General features: G+C 38.3%; 1 protein-coding gene across 3 annotated transcripts in view; it reads left to right on the forward strand.

Moving 5' to 3' along the window:
- Positions 1–20211, forward strand: part of NPR3 (natriuretic peptide receptor 3) — a 92094-nt gene that overhangs the window by 67080 nt on the left and 4803 nt on the right. The window contains exon 9 of one of the 3 annotated variants that reach the window (XR_009276081.1): positions 18899–19015. The exons of the other annotated variants lie outside the window; for them this stretch is intronic. The gene's annotated coding sequence lies outside the window, so the exon portion shown is untranslated. The remainder of the gene's footprint in view (positions 1–18898; positions 19016–20211) is intronic. 3 annotated transcript variants of the gene reach the window in all.

Raw genomic sequence — 20211 nt, forward strand, 5'->3', positions numbered from 1 at the left:
CAATTTTCCCTGGCATCAATTTTCCCCGTTTACAGATCAGTTTCCCCTAAAATTCTCAATGAAGTTTAAAGAAAAGTATGAAAGATTACTAAACATATTTGTTAAACAAAGAAAACAAAACTTTGACATGCAATTTCTTAGAAGGCTAGTTGAATTAATTTTTAACTTAAATAATCTGCTCCCAAATCACTATAAAACTCAATTTTACACAGAAAAATTGAATCTGAACACTTGATTTTCATGAAGCAGTGTTGCATCATTTAATTCCCATATTTAACTCGCATTTTAACCTCAGTGATGCTTTCAGTGTTTGTATACATACAGTGTATTGCAGTTTGAACAAATCCCTTTAGAAGCTGCGAATATTCAGGTGACAAACAGGTGGAGAAAAATTACAACCATATTTCAGAATTATTATTTAAGTTTTACTGTCTCTGAATAGAATTATTTAATATTGATGGGAATCTAGTTTCTTAATAATTTCAATCCTTGTGCCTACCATTAACTCACTGCTATGCAGTTCACAAACTACTGGTGTTAAACAAAGTTTGTCATTCCTTCCACAAATGCACCTGGGATTTAATTACAGACAAGTCTGAAAATTTTCTGTATCTCCACCCTTGTGGACCTCACACTTCTGATAAACTCTGAAAAGTACTTTGTACTGATGAATTAAAAACCCATCCTCAAAGCTGCCCTTAATAGTCATATGTTGTTTAAACAGAGTGTGCAAACTGTGACTCCTTAGAACAATTACACAGATCAGTTTCCTATATTTCTTTATAAACATTACTGAGATTAATTAGTTGGAATGGCTTCCTTTGCTTCGCCTCTGATGTCATGAAAATGCTATTGCTAGCTCTTCCTTGGACAGAATAAACAAGCGTATCTGATATGCAAGCTAATATAATGTCCTTTATTTACATGATTGTAAATCCTGTTAGCTTTAAAGCAATTTTGAATTTAGGAGAGAGCCAAAAAGGGGAATAACAAAGGAGAGAAGTGACCTCAGTGATTCCACGCTGACGTATCTTCAGCCTTAGAACTGCCATGGGAAGGTTGTGTTATCAGTTGGCTTGGGAAACCTGAGTGCTGGCTCTGCCATTCTGCCCAGAGCGGGACATAAACAACTAGTAATTGTTTCAGGAGTTCATATCTTTTACCTGTATCTCAGCTAAGATTTCTGTGTAGCATGTATAGGTTTTCAGACAGGCTGAACAGAGTTAATCCCTGAAAAAGATCAGAACTGAGATTTTAGAGCTTCATCTACTAAATAACTTTGTATTCAATACCATTTCAATTTAATTTAGGCTTCTATTATAACATCCATGAGTATTTTTTTTCAGTGGCTGTACATCATATTGGACAAGTAAATTTAAGAATGTAAAAGAGAAATCTAACCTCTTTCAAAAATGGTATCATATTCCCAACAAAAATATTGCTGTATGATAAAAAAAATGCCATGAAAGATCAGCCGGTTGGCTCTGTATTTGTGAGGGAGTGCTACCCAAGCCTAAGCTCAGGCTGGTTACCTAAGCACTCTTACTAGTTTATTCTGAAAAGTGTAGTTGTTTACATTTCCTCATGACATCTACCCAAGAATTCATATATTGTGAAAGATGAGCATTTAGCACACTTTTTCTATTTAAACATATAATTTCAGCTACATCCTGCACTTCATTGTGGGACTTGTTAAACACCAGGTCTTAAGGATTACAAATGAAGAACCAGGGTGGAGGCCAGATCCATAGAATGAATGGCAGAACTATTTTTTTCAATGGAACTGGGTTTTCAGCCCAGCCTTTGTCAAGGAAGAACTCACAGAGAAGTGGCTAGGACACTGGGTTTGCCTCACAAGTAATTGGTTGAGATCAGGACCTCTCATACACCCAAACATTTTATTTTTCTCAAATTGCAGTACTTATATTTAAATTTACAGAATAACACAAATTTTATAAGGCTAGGAAATGGAAATTTTGTTGAAAGATACTCAGCCAGGTTCATATTTGTTTAGAGCTGATGTACTGTAACTTAACTCCTAGCGATCTTTCATTTTCAGCTGTCCAAAAGCACAGCACTACCATTTTACCAGATCTACTCAAACCTCCTGTTGTCATAACACTGAACAGAGAAGAGAGGCAGCATAGCAAACATTTTACAAGGACACCAAATAGTTTTGATTTCAGGAACTTCATAAAAGGTCCTGTCCCCAAAAGTGATTATTCCCTTATGTAGTGCATAATCTATGAATGGATGCTAAGGAAGTACCTACCCCCTGTACAGAATTCAGCCCTTTAGAGAGAATCTCCTAGCCCATACCCCATGTCCTATGTGTAATAATCTGATTTTTTTGCAGCCCCCTCAGGAGGTTTGCTGATTCTGGAGCACACACATAGTAAACTATGTTGGGTCTTCCACACAGGGATCTGTTCTTGGTCAGGAGGTCTGGTCATTTGTCAGGGAAAGGATGGTGACACTCAGGCTCTGCCTGCCTCACTGACAGAAGGTGGAAACCACTGCTTTTGTAAATGCATTCCCTTTATTAGTGAACATGTGATTTATGGGATCAGGCTTGGTAAAAGCAGGATTAACTTTGCTGAAATCAGTGACATTCATTCCATGATCTGCCACTCTTCCTTTCTAAGAAAGACATGCGAAAATAACAATAGAAAACGTAAGTGATTAATTTATCTTAAAAGAAAAATTAACCTGATTTTTGTTTTTTCTCTCTTGCCCTTCATTTTTGCATGATAGAAATGGAGTAACCAAGGACCGTATAGTACCAAGAAATCAGAAATTGTTCAGAGACTTAAGTTTTTCCCAAAAACCTAGAACAATGTTTACATATTAGAGAGCTTGTAATATTTAATTCTATATGATAAACATCCTCCATTAAAAAAATAAACAAACCAAAAACCAAACAAAAATAAGAACCATAAAAAGCACTGGGAATTTCCAAGTATAAAGCTAAGCCTTCAGCCTATAAAGCTAACTGGGACATGTTAGACTTGTGAGTAATCAGAAGATTCAGATTAGCAGAGTGGAAAAATTAAAATTGGATTCAGTCTTTATAACTTTGCTGTGCATTTTCCTTCTGGACTCCACGTCTCTTGAGTGTGCCTTAATATTATATAACTTTTGATACTTAACATAATTTTGATAGAATTGCCAAAGCCTATGCCATCTAGAAGAATTAATATAAGCATATGTAACTGTATTTAAAATAATTAATGTGCTTAATGTACACTAAAACATTGAGAATTCTGCTGAAGTTAGATGAACTGTACAATCTGGTCTTAAAGAATGGTGGCTAATAAGCAATCTAAATGCTAGATTTCTAGATGAAATTTCTAGAGGAATGTCTCGAAGAATTTCTAGAGTCTTTATGTCAGTGCTTTACTATTTTATCAGTAAAATACCAGTATTGCTCTTCCAGGCTTAGCAACTGTGCAAGAGGAGCTGCTGGTCAGGTCATGAGTGAAAAAGTGCCCACTCTGCAGTTCCTCATCACAGTTAACATTAAAACCATGGGCTCACTCTCCTCCCCTCCTGCCTCAGCCCTTTTGCACTAAAGGAATTTTATCTTTCTGCTTGTTTTCTGCTTTCTGCCCCAAATGTTTAGCAGAGACCTGTAAGCTCTTCCAGCTACATGGAAAACTGGACAATAGATTCAAGTGTTTTTATTTGCAAAGAGTGTTTTCCTGAATGAGAGATGAGATGATACTTTCTTTGCTGTAGAGAGTCCCATGACACCCACCTGTAAGTCCCCAAACCTGATTGCATAGTTTCTTGTTACATTTGGTGTTGTGTTCTTGTGAGGGAATTTTCTGAGTTGGTTTGGAGTCAATTCCATTGAGTTGCTGTTTGTATTTACTGTGTTTGTGTTTTCTGTTGGTTTCTTTTACTGCTGTAGTATTTATTCAACAGAAAAGCCTAATTCATCCTTACAGATTTGCTGAAGGAGACTGTGCACTGCAGTCATTGTCTTTACAAGGTTTAGCTCAATACATGGTCACTTATTCTGGGATGTGAAGGACGATAAAGAACAGGCAGAAAGCAGAGTGAGGGCTACTAGAAAGTCTCAAAATTTAAAGGAAAACTGACATTCAAAATGGTGTTCAGCTTCATATGCAAAGCAGCTACTTTTGACAGGATTAAGTTCTCTAATTTCAGAAAGAATTTACAGTAAGAAATTGGAAGTTTTGTCTGTTTATTTTTACATACGTAAAATTTGCTCGATTTCAGTCTAATTTTTTTAGGCTATTTTTAAATCTGTTTTTTCTAGCATTTGCCTAATTTTAATATTGTGTAGTCTTTTATGAGATGATGAATTGCACTATGTAACCATCTGGGTTACGTGTGCTGTTCACTATCCTGACCCAGCAGCAGGTCTGGACATGACATGATGTAGCAGTCAGGAGTGATGTCCTAAGGGCTCAGTTAGTGCAGGACATTAATTGGAATGCCACAGTTTCACTGGTCTGCTGTGTGATCTAAGACAAACTTTTTAACCTCTACACTTCAGTCTTGGAGCTCAGAAGATGCGATACCGCAGACCTATCAATTTCCATGTAGAAAAACACCACCGATTTCTGAGTTTCTTGGTGGTACGACAAAGACAAGAACATTAACAGAGACAAGGGAATAGAATGTTGTTCATTCAAGACTATTGGCTAGAATCCAGGGTTTAGTTCATTGGGTAAGAGCCTTAATCTCTCTAATCTTATAAATGTGAAGTAGAGATAATGTAATTTTCCTTCTCGCATCTTCTTTTTGTTGATGGTTATTTATGCAATACTTTTCTGTCAGATCTACTACATGAATGTATAATTTCATACCTCCCACACTAAATGAAGTGACTTTCCAAACACTGCTTGAGGTTTGGGGCTTTTCCCCCCAAAGGATCCAGAGTAAAATCTGTCTTTATGTGGTTGCTAGGTTTTTCATTACCATCTTCTACTCTTCTATCCAGAGTCAGTCACTTTAACATCTGATAACTTCTGGTGAAAAAAAAGTGTTCTGCCATTCCAGATATTTCAAAGTGAAAATAAATCATTACTTGCACCCAACACATGACCTCTTTGCACTGCCAATATTCAATCCATGCTTTTCATTATTTTAAGCTACTGCTATTGCAAGTACTGTCTAACTGTGAAATATTTGGTCTCAACGTCTAAACGGCACCACAGAGGTATGAAATATTACTGCATTGCTATTTTGTTATATTGTTAGGATAAATATAGCAGTGATGTCAAGGGAGATGTATGTCCCACAGCAGTTCTTGGAAAGTAGGTTGTGGTCTGATAGAGCATAAATGTCTTTTTCTCCATTTTTTCTTCCACTAAGGCTGGCAAAAGCAGAGGACAAATCCTAGGGCATAGTGAATTATGACTTTTTTGGTGACACTCATTGTCATTGAAAGATGAAGAGTAGGATTTTTAGCTCTGAAACAGGAGGCTGTAAGGTTGGGATGAATAAATAAAAATGCCAAGGGATTTACATATCATTCTACATCTTTGAACTGCATGTTTCTAAGATGTGTTTTAACCATATTTCTGTACACCACAAACTATTTAGAATGATACTTGGATTGAAATATGTCACATTCCTGTAAAGATGCCGATATCTGAGTTATTCATTATGGTTTAAGGAATATTATTTGACTCCTTTCTGGTTTTTCATGCATCTTAAAATCTTCTTCCTTCTGAAATTCACTTATGCCTGACATTTTTTGTTGCACCATTTTAGCCAGTGTTGCTATAATTTCAGAAAATTCAGTGTATTAGACAGTAATGTCTTCTGCTCAAGACCTTTAAAGATGCAAGTTATCTGAAGATCAGCAAAGGTGGAGATGATATTACTGCATCTCAGATTTGTGCCTTGAGGGGGTTGAGACATGGGCTGTGTGCAGTCACAAATCACAGCAATGTGCTCAAGGATGGCTTAAGGCTGCTTTGACCTGCCCTGATCTGAAGGCTGATTTGCAAATGGTTGTGAGAGCAGCACGAGGCAAATAGTCTGTATTTGCCATGACATTCATATTCAGATCAGCTTCAGGTGAGCAGTGGAAAAGGATGACAATGCTTTAAGGATGCTTACAAGTGTTCAGGGATGGTCTTACTGACCATCTGACGTGTTTAGCTGACACTGAAGAGAACTACAAATGCACAGAGGTTATTAGTGCTGATACCAGCTGCTGGAAGTAACTTGCACTGGTTTTGGACACCATCCTTATCATGCACTTGAGATACTCAGAATCACCACATGGTAATCCTACTTACAGGCATTCTGCCTCATTTGTTATGTTTAGGACATACCTATATATGTATGTCTATAAACTCTGTAAATAGACATCTGTATTTTCTATGCTGAGGTAAAAATTGATTCTCCCTCATTACTGAATTTTTTAGGCACTACCAATAAAGCCTCTGAGCCATTCAGAAACTTCTTCAAGGAACAGCCAGTACCTCATGGTGCTTCTGAGCACAGCATTATCAAGCTGTGGAGAACAGACCTTCCAGCTTTTACCTGTAAAAATAACCTGGCCTACAGTCTTAATCTTCCTCCATGGGGAAAGGCTGTAGATTTAGGGTAATTCCTTGGTCAAGTTTCCACCAAAGATGATGGATCCCTGCAAGCAATATTTTGTTAATTGGTGGGTTCCTTTTAGGAAGGAAAGGGCTGTAGCACAGGAATCTTATTCTCTTTTCCTCCCTCCCTCCCATTTCTGCTTTTGCTCTGTGTCCATTTTTGCCTAATCTTCCTGTTCTTATGAGGTGAAATCTAAAAGCAATTGAAGGAAGAGATAGGAAACAATATTTCTTGAAACTGTTGGTGTGGATGAGAATTAATTTTGGACTGTCCAGCACCAAAGTAAAGGAGACTGTCAGCAGGTGAACCTAATGGAAGAATCTCTTTTAACTCCCACGTTATGGAAATCCTTTACCCTGACTTCTAGAAATGCTGAATCATATGCCAGGTAAAACCATTGTAACCCTGAAAAGATGCCTCAGTTAGTTTTTGTTGATTTTGCATTCAATGCCATCTTGGTGCTCACTAGCTTAGAAAAAAAAGAAGTCAATTTTCTAAATTCATTCTCTGAGGTCACTTGGGGCTTTAGGAAATATTGAACTTCCAAGTACTTGCATTGTTTCTGCAAAGGGGCAGGAAATTATTTTAAAATATCGTTCTTCCTCACAGAATTTGTGCCTGGAATTGGAGCAGGAAGACAGCTGCAATTCTTCCAGCATTTCCCTCATTGTTTTAGCAGCTTTGATAGCTCAGAGAAACTCAGAAACAGATCTTTTTTATACCTATCTATACGATGTTCTTGATCTTATTCTCTGGATGCCTGTTTGGTGTTTAAAACATTTTCTGCACAGCTTTACAGACTGGCATGTGGGAGTTCACTTATTAGAAAAATAGTAAATTTGAGTAAAATATTTTTAAAGAAAGTAAGGATCATACATGTTGGCACAAAGTCTTGCACAGTTTCTTCATGAACTACCTTTTATGCTTTACACTGAAGATCTTCTAATGTGTTTGATCACTGGCATGCTGCCAGCTGTGTCACACAGACCACCCACCCTTCACAGTGACGTCAAGGAAGTCCCCAAGTTTGCATTACTCAATGGCAAGGAAGCCTTTGCTATCTTTGACTACACAGATGGTGAGCAAAGGGATGGGAACCTTTGGTTTGGACTGCATCCCTCAACTCTGATTTGTTTTCTCTTCTCAACAGAGCCCCCCTGTAACAAAGAAATCTTCTGTTTCATACACTTGCAATAAGGAAAAAAATGCTCCTGTCGACGACAGGTGCTTTTGGAAGTGCGTCACACCACTAGGAAAAAACCCAGCTGAAAAATGCATGGAACTTTAAAAAGCCTTTCGCAAGTCCTGCTGTGCGATCTCCAGGAATGTGCTTTACTCAGCTGAGCTCAGTGAAAGGCTCTTTGCTTTCACCTTTTTACCCTGGTTCTCTTTCCTAGGGTCGCTGCAGTGCCCCAGTCTGTGCTCGTGAAAAGTTTGGGTTGTAAAGGACCTACAGGGTATTCCAGTCCAGCTCCCCTGCAACAAGCAGTGACATCTTTAGCTAGATCAGATTACTGAGAACCCTGTCCAGTCTGACCCTGAATGTTGCCATCTGTAGCATGCACTGGAATTCTGATTTCCTTCTTTGTACTCCGCATCCTCTGCCATCTGCTCTTGGACTCTTCCTGATGTTTTTATGTTGCAAAACTCTTCAAGACAGGATGTTTTCCTTTTTATTTGTTAAGGACCTAGTGTAGAGTAATGATAAACAGGAATCTGAAGCTATGATGGATATCAAGTTGCTGTATTTTCCTGGCATTGTGGAATGTGTCAGTTACTCAGGTGTGTGGGACTGATGCAGACTAGAAGGAGAGAGCCAAATATCAACTAATATCTAAGAGTGAGAATGATACTAAAACTACTGACTTTTTATGATTTTGCATCTAGATGTCCCCCTATTTTCAATTAAGAAAAGGCAAGATCTGTAAATTTAGATTAAAGGACTCCTGGAAAATTAAATATTTTTATTATTTATGTAGGGGAGAATCAAAGGGTGGAAAGAGTTTGGTTTCAATCTATTCAGCCAAGGTGAAAGACTGTGGTTGCATTAAAATTTGCCTTTGTTCAAACCTGGTAAGCACTTAAATGTGTACTTCTGCCTTTCTCTTCCTCCCCACCTCAAATTCAGAAGAAGTGGGAGGCCAAATGATCGGGGATGGGTCAGGCTGCCCTACGAAACTCTTCTGAACTAGGCAGCCCCTACTCCCCTCCAAGGGTTAGAAAGGTTCTAGGGTAAAATAGAACTTTGCTTGGTATCATATCTCAGCTTTCTGTGCAGAGAAGAACCCCTTTCTGTTTACAGAGCTGCTTGGTGATGTATAGTCCTGTTCAAAGGCACACAGAGCTGCAGATCAGATTTGCAGAGCCATGAGCAGTTAGTGCTCAGTGCAAAAGGCATAGCCCAAGAAGAAGAAAAGGACAAATTTTAGCCTGAAATCAGTTGAAATATTAACCTAGAGTTGTGGAAATATGCAGGGAGAGAAGAGATGATAAACTAAGACAGAGCTGAGGTACCCAGAACACCAGAATGGGGGGGGTGTTATTTGAAGGAATATAGTAACGCCGAAGCTCTGCACTGAGTGATGTGCAACAACATCTCTTTCTTAGCCACTTTTTATGAAAACTGAGTTGTAAAATCTTAATTTATAGAGTTCAGCTTTACAAGTCTAACACATTTTGAAGTCATTTGCTTCAGATGACAGCAATTTTATGAGCCACTAGGGAGCAGAATGGCAGAATCATGATTTACTTTTTATGTTCCACCCATTAACACATGCTTTATCATCCTGGACCAAACAGGAAGAAATATTGAACCTTTTATATTAATTAGGCATGCATTCAGAAAAAGTCACTCTGAGGCTATTAAGCGGACATAATCTGCTTCTAAATTTCTTTTACAGAATTTTTCTGTGAACCTTTTCGTACAAAAAAAGTACTGTGGCTTTTAAGGGGACTGCAGATTTACATATGTACCTTGGACAGATCTAAGTTTCAATAGATTGTTGAAATGTAGTTGTGTGAGAAAATCTGATTTACATGTATAAGTTTTGTTTATAAAATGGGTGTACAAATTTTGTGCATACTGTCGAAAATATGCATTTTCAGTTTAAGTGTCACTGCCTGAAGGAACATTGAGGAAACCAAAAGCTATGCTTGAATAAATTGGTAGTGAAATTTAAGTCTGGCAGTCCTAAAATATGTAACTTTACCAAGTTTAGTTTCAAACATGAGCTGTATACAAAAAAGAAGTGTGAGGGAGATAGGTTCAGTGGTAAAACAAAACCCTGTAAGCCTGGATTGATTTCACTTAACTATAAGTGCTTATTTGAGTGGCCCACTACTAAAGACACATTTTCCTCAGTCTGTTTTCTGATCAATGGCGGGAAAGGCACTGCAAATTAGTCAGCCACCTTTAAGCCAAAATCACCTTTGAAAATTTCCAGTCATCTACCTGTCCATTAAATATAGACAGAATCTGGAGCAAATGAGCTGGTATCTTAGGCACCTCACGGATACTCCAAAAGTCAGAGGAATTAACCCAAATCTATATGGATTTCATAACAAACCTGGAGAAAAAATTTGCTTTTCCTTTTCCTGGATCCAAAAGCAAATAGAAAACACCAAATTAGATGATTACCACCCTCTAAAAGTCTTTCAGCTTCTCTCCCTAAGCCCCAACCCTTTGTTCATCTCTGTAATATGCAATTTTACATTAGAAGTAAAATTTACAAGTGGGAGTCATGTCAGGTACTGCCCTCCTACTTTGATTTCTAGTCAAATACCTGCTAATTAAAAAAAAAGGTGTGGGAAAGAGCCGAGTGAGAGAAAAATTCTGAAAAATGTCATAAGTATATCTCTAAGCTCTTTATAAATGGTATTTCAAGTTCTGGTGAAACTCAGATATTCTCATTAACATTAAATTATTTTTCTCAAAAAAAATTTCCATTTTTTAAGGAATCTCTATATTAGAGTTATTATATTTTATTAATAAAATATGTGGAAGGAGATCCAATACTGACATTTTGGAATTGATTTATTTCCACTGGATTGAATTTAAAATGAGATATGACATACATCATATGGTTCTTCCAAAGAATTAGCCGTTTCTTCCAAACTGAGAACTAAAGCAATTATTGTGCCTCCCTAGAAAACAGGAAGAAATATTTCTGAATCCTGTCTGAACAGTACTTTCCGTCACTTTAAACAATAGATCAACTCTCCCCTTGAGTTACTTTCAGGCAACCATTTCTGTTCTTAGAGCTCAGCAGCTGCATTTCCAATCTTGCTGTGGTTCTGTCCTCTAGCCTTCGTGCCTGCAGTAGCAGTTCTCTCACCTTCTTGATAAGCAATAACAAGATTCTTTCCCTGCACGTGTCTGCCAGCCAGGTAAATTCAGCACAGAGCACACGATCTGGCAGTAGTTCAGCAGTTTTTCTTGATACATCCACAGCAACCATTTTGGTTTAAAACCAGCATTGATTCCAGATTGCTTAATTTCTAATGTACTGACATCAGCATGTGAAAGTGTATTTGCTGATTAGAGGCAAATGAAGTGTGGGAGCTGGGAGATCTAGCTGAAGGAATTCCTCAGGCTCTGTCCAGGCCCTTTTTGTTTCTTTTGCTTCTTCCTCTTGGCCCTTTGTGTTTTTGTCTTAGGGCCACAGAGAGCAGAGGCCTAGCATGTGCAAGGGTACAATCCAGTGTTTGTCCCACTTGCTCTTTCAGAGCAGAACCTGTTTCCCAGTTAAAGGAATTCCATGACCAGTGAATAGGCATCAAGGCTGCTCTTGGGCTCCAACAGAAGAGTAGAAGAATTCAATAAACCGGAACTTGAATTTCCAGTTTTTGGGGCCCTATCAGTGATTGCTGTAGCAAAGAAAGGAAATGCATAATGTAGCAAGATGTCCCTTTTACAGCTACTGTTTTCACATGGAAAACAGCCCTCAGCTGCTACAGAATGGGGAGCAAATTACATTCCTTTTTGTTTTGGTATTCAAAAACAGCCAGAGATATCCTCTTGCTCCAAAATGTCTTACTGGTTCATTTCTTCTTGAGTCATCTCTTGCATCTGTGCCGGCTAAGGATAAACTGCTTCTGTTCTGATTTGGTTGAAATTACATTTAGACTGCCAGAAGCTGTAGCAAACCAAATGGATCAGGTTTGTATTTCACTTATCCCCAGGCAACCCTAGTGGGTTCAGCAGGTTCACAGGGAAGTGATTAAAAATCAAATTCAATCTGTGTCTTTTTTACAGGGTTATGTGCAATCTGTCACACATGCTTCTCTATTTTCACACAGTTACTCTTTGTATTATACTTCTGCATCACATTCATTTCAGTTTAGCCACAAACACCAGCTGAGAAGGAGAATTCTCTAAGGAGTTTGTTTCTCGCTCTCTCCTGATATGATCTATACCATGCTCAGGTTGAATGTTCCTTTAGTTATGTCCTGGTTACCTCTAAGAAGTAAAAACAAGTTTTTATTCGGATGCTCATGAAATTGGTTAAGAGGAAAGTCTGTAAACCAGCTACCCAGGGTTGCATTTAATAGTTCTTTAAAAATGTTTTTATTTCTCTTCCAGCCATTGCCTTGTTGGTCTAACATGGGGAGTTTATCATCTTTGTTTTCAAAAGACATAATTTTTTGAGCTTGGAGAGATATTTTCCTAACCTTAAATAGGAGGAGAGCATAAGTCAGAAGAGTCAGAACCTCAGATGACAAAAATAGATTAATTTGATAAGAATGATTTATAATAGCCAAGGATTTGGCACAGTATCAGAGCAAACAGTGTAGCACCATTTGATGCAAAGGATTGTTGGGTAACATACGAAGCAAGGAAATTTCAGTTATTCTTCTCTGAGGAGCTGGCATGCAGTGTTTCTTCTAATCAAACAATCACTATCACTAGGCTGAAAAACTAAGGCTCGACCTTGAGGGCAGGGCTGACAACCTTGTTTGCTGAAATGTACACTCAGTTTTGAAAATGTCCTCCCCTTACATGATGGATTTGATTCTTCACTGGAAAATCTTCTGCCAGGAAGACTGCTTGGGATTCCATGGGAGTTCATCTGAAACACATCCAAGATGGAGCTCAGAGTCTGTGTACACACACAGTGAGCTGAGCTTTGCTGCCTAGGGTGAACTTACAGGGCTAAGTGGGCAGACACCATCTATCCTGAAGGTGACTGTGCCAAATCCTTCATGTGCCACTTTCTATATGTGAAGACAGGAATTTCAGGTGGCTTAGGGAAAAAGGCTGCTGGTAGAAATGGTACATGGCACAAGCATATTTGAAAGGGTTTTGAGTTAAAATGTTCTTCTAAGAACAGTTTGAGGTGGTTGGAATTCCCATTTATCATCTAATAGAGACAAGCAGGTAGAATGAGATGCTGTGAGATCTAAATACAAATCTTATCCATCTTCCAGGGAGGACATGGCATTTTCACAGGATTTTCACAGGATTTCACAGGATATTCTGCATTGGAAGGGACCCAAAGGGATCACTGAATCCAGCTCTTAAGCAAATGGCCCATATGCAGATAGAACCCACAACCTTGGTATTTATTAGCACCATGCTCTAAAAAACTTTGACTTTGACTTTTGACCCTAACTTTGACTTCAGCCTGCTGGGATTTACCAGTGAGGTGTTCTTTAACCTCCCTGCTGGAGAACTAGTCTGAGGGTCTTCTGAGAGTGAGCCTGTCAAGACTGGTCTCATCCAAAAGCTGTCCAAAACAGCTAAATTTTTCCAAAGTAGATGTGAAGGTGATGTTTCCCCAACCAAGTTATACCTAAACTTAGTGGATGGACTTCCTGGGGGTATGAGGGACCTGTTCACAGCCTGTAATCTGGTGCCCTAGGCATAAACCTTTTCCTTCCTCCCTTTCAGGGGAAGGCTGAAGAGCAGACCAGCAGCCATGGGTGCAGCAGAGCGGTTTGAGGTGGCTGCATGGGTGAGGAGCTGGCTGCCACACCACGATGCTGCATTACTGTGCACATTCTCCTGTTTCTCCTCATCACTCCCTTCCTAGGCCAAACACCAACCTCAGCCAGAAAGGCAACAAAACCCGTCTACCTTCCCTGTAGATTCATAAGGATGTGTTTCTCAGTGTAGATTATTCCACAGTCCCCTACATAAACAACTCCCAGACACAGACTCACAGGCTATATTCCAAATAAATGCTAAGTATTTTCTGCAATACTAATGCTGCATGTGGCCATTCTAATCAAACTTCTTTTTCTAAATATCCTGTTGTAAATTTCCAAATTTGCATCTGATTTGGTACTCACTCATTTACATGTTCCTCACAGCCTCCCTTCAAGGAGGCTTAGTGAGGCTCCTCAGTGAATAGTCAAGAATATTTTTCAGCATTGTGTTGAATGCATTTGCATAAAACAACAAAATCATCTTCGATGCTCTGTGAACAATATCATAATTTGCTATAAATGTAATTTAGGCAATATAAATCCAATACCGTAATAATACCAGATTAATATTGACTATTAGCTATTTAAGAGCCATATCCCAGAAGAAAACATTGATTAATGGATCATTTCATTATTCATAATTTCATAATTCAATAATTTTTGCCTATCTCATCTGACCTCTTTTTTAACTGAGTATTCCAAACCAATGGAAATGCTATTTACAAATATATGATGAAAACTGATGTATATACACAGATTTGAAATTAAATTGTATAACAAAAATACAGATAATAGCATGAATAAATGCTAAGATAGTTCTTATAAGCTTTGATAAACAGAAGCAAAATATTATCCAATTCTAATTTTATCTTGCATTCTATAGGAACTGTATTACCAGGTGTAATCAGTTCTGTCCCAGAAACCTAGAGTCATAAGAAAATTGTCCAAGGGAAATGACCTTCACCAGGAGTTGTGCTCAGTGCAGTAAAAACACACAGACGATACAGAAGAGGTCACAATGAACCCTTAGACAAACTCCAGCATGTTAGAGAGCTAAATATTTTACAACAACAGTACACTAGGGGGACAAGTTTTACTCTTTCTTCGACCCTGGACATATGTCACAGTCAAAGACAGTGCAGCTTCAAGGAATAAGTACTTTTGGCACTGCTAGTAGTGGATCCTGCATGTAGCAGGCCAAATATCATTGCTCTTTGTCTTCTAAAATCAGAAAGTAACTTAATATCTCAAAGTTATCTGATGTATAAGTTTTTTCCCTTCAGCTCTGATGTTTCTCTGGCAGAGAACTGCAATTGTTAAATATGAATGTGACAGGAGAGAAGAAATGAATTCTCATAATACTGAAATTGATAATTTCAGATATCATTAAGTAGACCAGATTGAACACTTTTCTGCTAGCATAAATCTGCAGCATATTCACCACATAAAATGGACTTGCTTAGAACAGGTGCTATCCAGCCTCCTGCTTATTTTAAATGGTACAACTAGGAAAACTGAGTTTCATTCAACAGAGCATATTCAAATTTTGGTTTGAAAGGAAACTTGATTAGTTTGTTAAATAAACTTCCCTTACTTCTTGGAATACATGACTAGAATTAAGTACCAAAGCAAATGAAACTTTTCCTCACTTAGATGTTTTGTGCAGAGAATTCGAAAGGGTAAAGTGAGAACTTCTGACTGGTCTGGTACTGCCTCTTGTCTTTTTCTAAAAATCATAAAAAGTCTCACCTTAATCTCCCCTCATACTTTTATTTAACCTTTGGTGTGCTGGCAGTTTTAAAGGCCAGTGTATCCTTAGGGCACTCTGGAGGGGCTGTACTACACAGGTGAGATTTTCAATAATCCAGCACCTGAATGTTCCTCTTTAATTGTAAACATAAAGAATAAAAAACTGGATCTGGATTTTTTTCACTCAGCTGTCATTCTCAATAGGATCTGTGCTATGGTGGATATTTCTCTTAAGCATGTCAGGTTTTAAAATTTGCTTCAAATTTAAATCTCCTTTGTGTTACTAATAAAATTACAGAGAATCATAAAGAAAGAAAGATTATATTAAAAGGTGATGATTGTCTAGTATTCAAGTTTCACCAATCTGTGTTCTTTATAAAGTATTCCTCCAGAGTAGCTCACCTTCACAGTTAATGGAAATCTTCCATGATGCTGTCTCAAAAAACTTCTTTTGGAGTTGAAGGTTATTTCAGTCAAGAACTTCTTACTACAGCCTAACCTAAACTTTCCCTTCCTTAGTTTCAGGCCATTGTTCCATTGCAATTGTAAATATTTCTCTTCCTTCACTTAAGATAAACTTTTAAGCAAAACACCAAGCAAACACACACACACACACACACAAAAGTATCTTCTCTCCTTCTTTATAAGCAGTTAAATACCTCAATGTATTTCAAATATGTGCAGCTTTTAGTATTTGTGCAAGAAAGCAGTCCATATGGAAAGTCATAACTGGAGAATAATTGTACATATTGTAAAGGCTTCTATCCCAAGCAACTGAAAAATTCTCAGGGACAAAACTCTCTTCTAATCAGATTTTCAAAGGAAAGTTCACATTGCTAATTTGTGGAGAGACAGCTCTGTCACATGTGTAGCCCCAACTCTGACATTTACATGTGACCACCAAATTAGGATGAGTGCAATACGGTTCAGGGTTTTTAAAACATTTCATCTAGTACCTGCTGGCATTTTGATTAAGAAAAGATAAAAACTAAAATACCAATATTGCGCATACTAAATATAATAAGAGCAAGTATTAGTTCTTGAAATATAGATGCAAATTGAGAATCATCAATGATAGGTGTTTAGTGATACTCCAAAAGCCCTTTTCTGGTGCTGAGATAATTATAAAATTTTATAGATGATCTGAGAAAAACTTGAAATCTCTGCTGACCAATTTTGCAGATGCCACAAAAAACATGTAAGTAATGTAATGAATGAACTGCTTATTATAATTGAATAATTTCACAAGGAAATCACAAACAAATCCATGGAATCACTGTATCAATCTATCGACATGGGCAGTCTTATACCTAGAAATGTTCCTGTAGCATGTGGATGGCCTTCCTGGGGAAGAGTAACTTGGGGCTCATGGCAGATAGCTAACTTGGATATGAACTACCACCATGATGTCATTTCCAAAACTGCTATTGTAACCCTTGGATAAATATAAAAGGGAAAATTTACCATAGATAGAGAAGGCACACATTAGTTCTGTATTTGGTGCTGCAACTATGAAAATTCTGTCCAGCTCTCTTGCCCAAGACTGGACAGTTGATCTTGTTATCTGGACAGTTTCTCTTGTAATTTGTGTGTTGATAAATTAAAGAAAGCTCAGAGCAGGGTTGCAAAAGCAATTGGTACATGAAAAACATAATACAGTAACAAATTCATGAAGCTCGGTCTGATTCAAAGGGTTATGTGATGACAGCCTCTGCCAGGCACTTTCAAAACAAGAAATCAGAGCTAAGAGAGGATGCTAAAGCTAGTCAAATAAAGGCTGAAAATGAGTCTTTGGGGAGAAAAAACCAAACCAAATTAAAACCAACAACAAGAACATCATTGGTGGCAACTGATTACAGAAAGAGTTGTGGATTCATAGTGGATTCTCAATTCCCAGAATTTTTTGAAGTCAGATAATTTCCACTGACATGGGAATTAATTCTTGGCCCTGTGCAACTTAATCTAAACTGATCCCACTTTGAGCAGGGGCTTGCACAAGATGACCTCCTGAGGTTTCTTCCAGCCTTAGAACCAAAATTACTCTTTAATTCTATGGTTTCTGCCTTCTGGGAGACTGACTGGATAACCCTTGTGGCCTTTAGGTAAGTTCCTACTTGTTTGCAGTGTAGGGTAGAGATAGCAGCAGCACTGTAGCTGCAGGGAGCACGGCTCAGCAGAGTTAATTTATCTAGAGATCAGTGTACCTTGTCCTCCAGTAACCTGAGGCAGGTCTGATTTGCAGTATTCCAGAACCAAGGTGTGCACGTGGGCCAGTGGAATGCAGATGCTTCACTTGCTTGAGGTTAGTCTTCAGTTTTGATATTTGTTTTCCAATAACAAACTACAACGGATTCAAAGTCAAGCTAGCACTGGCACAGAGTTGGGTACAGGAAATATTTTCACGCCTTTAGTTCCCTTTAAGAAAGGGAGGGATGAAACAGGGCACAGAATCAACATACCATTACCAGCACAGGGGAAGGAAGGTATGTTCCCTGCCCCGTAAGAGAACTTACAGAGTTTATTCAGATAGGATGTGAAAGGGCTGTAACAAATAATAGGAGCGCAGAGGAGCTGCAATCAAACACACACACACACACACACACACACACACACACACACACACACACACACACTCAGTGATGAGCTGCTCAGCAAAGTATTTCTGATTCTCCTGACATCCACTTGAAGCAGTAGTGGTTTGCTTTATCAGTGTTTACTCAGTTGCCAGCATTCTGTTGATTTCTGTAGTTTACTTAATGCTACTGGGGAGGGAGGAGGAGGACTTAAGAACGAATGCAATACTGTTATACATTTTCTGTGGTTTGTAAGGGACTATCCTGAATCAAGGCAGGCTTGAAAGCACTGTGTGGAAGTCAAGCACAGATTGATTCACTGATGGAGCAGCACAGGACAGAAACACCTAAAGAAGATAAAGAAGAGCTGTGGTTTCTACACTATTTACTGGACTTGCCTTTTTTATTTTCCCTGTGTTGTTGTATGGTTTACATTTTTTCTTCTGGCTTTAGTATTCTTGTATGGTTATTACACTGCACCCCAATGCCATGTTAATTTTAGTTTTGCATTTCAAATATCCATATTCAGCAAATATTTAGCTACCTGTTTGATGGATTATGGCTAATCTCAGTGCTTTTATGTTGAAATTTTCTCTTCTTAAACCCATAATATTTTCATCAGTGAGTACAGTGAGTACAACAGCTCACTTAAAGAACTCATATATATTAGCTATGGAGCTCAAATACTAAAAAGGACACAGATGGTTATTAAAATATTTACTGTGTCCATTCTGCTTGGCCCAAAAATCTGTTCTTTGCACACTTGAAAATCAATCTGCTAAAAGAAGTTAAAAGCAAGTAAGGAAAATGAAACATTCAGCACCAAACAGAATTCCCTCTTACAAGATAACAATGGGCGTGCAAGGACCTAAATATCTGTCTCTCTGTCTTAGCCCCAGGTTTACATGTGGACAGAAGCACAGGAAGGGAGGCAAATTAGATACCAGTTTCACTAGGATCACTTGACGTTCATTTTTAGAATACAGCAAAAGAATTTGGAATCACTGTACAGGTACAGGTCTGACAAATATTTTTAAATTTATATGTTTTTGCCCTAGAAAAGCCAGCAGATATTAACTGGTCCAGTGAGTCTGTGCATTAAATGGAACCTCAGTGCTGCCTGAGGCCAGCTGCAAGAAGAGGAAGGAAACAGGTTCCCAAAGTGCCACGCTGGGGTAAGATAACTTTTCCTTTGGCTGCTGGTTGTTGTTGTTTCTGCTGCAGTAGCAACTGCTGAAACCACTGACCTGAATTGATGTTTCTGCAAGAAATCTAGGAAGCTATTTTATATAATGTGTTTTCTATTGTTGAGACTGGCTTTACATGTCAGGGTTGTGAGTAAGGTTCCTGAACTTACTTTGTTTGAAGATAATCAGTAATAATTGATTCTCATGGAGTAGGGTACTAATAAAATTACCAAAGAAAAGCCAAAAAGGTATTAACTTTTGCACTTGTGTGGGAATGAGTAGTGTTAATGGAAGAAAACAAAAGGAAAAGATAAGAACTGTGTGGTTCTGTGAGCCTAAGGATAGAGAACAAGCTGTCCATTTCAGTTTTCCAGGCTGACTAAAGTGTAAGAGCTCCAGAACTTGTTTCTGCAGCTCATATGGGACAAACCAACTGGAAGACAGAGCAGGTTTTAAGCAGGATTCTGTTATGGAGTTCCATAGAAAAGACAGTAAGATTTTGCCTTTGCTATGGAGGAGGGGACCTTAGTAAGAGGAAGGGAAGAGCTCTATGAGGATGAAGTGGAAAGATACAATGCTGGGCAGTCTAACCAATACTCTGTGCCTCTGTTTCCCTTTTTCTGTAGTGGGTCATTGCTGCTGCTCTTTCTTCCAAAAGTACTGGTAGATAAATGGTCACAATAATACACTATTTGCAAGCTCTAAAATAGAAATTTGCTAAGAATGTAGGATATGCCAGGGGACGACTGAATTTCCAAATTCAGACTTAATGAAAATATCCTAGTAAACATATTAATCAAGAGTTTAATGTTATGGAAGAGTCTGTGACTATGGACTAAAACTGGGTCCTCAGAGGGGAACACAAACATTTGTCTTGTGGAAAGGATGACGTTCAGGGTACATTGTGTACTTATTTCTAAGTGCAGTCACCCTGTATCTCAAAGGAGTACGAAAAGCATGTGAGAATGCACATGTTTCATCGGCACACAAGCCATAACCCGCAGCCTCAACACAAGTTGTGCCAGGCAGCTCTATTTTTTTAAATCTCTGTTGGCATAAACACAGTTTTGCCCTCACCCCTTTGTCTCCCCTTTATGTTTGTCAAATTTATGCAGCTGTATCTGGCTGGACACTGGCTGTTCCAGCAGCATCCACTGAGTGAGCCCTGCCCCACTTCCCCTCTT

The sequence above is a fragment of the Poecile atricapillus genome, chromosome Z, assembly GCF_030490865.1.
Source record: "Poecile atricapillus isolate bPoeAtr1 chromosome Z, bPoeAtr1.hap1, whole genome shotgun sequence".
NCBI lineage: Eukaryota > Metazoa > Chordata > Aves > Passeriformes > Paridae > Poecile > Poecile atricapillus.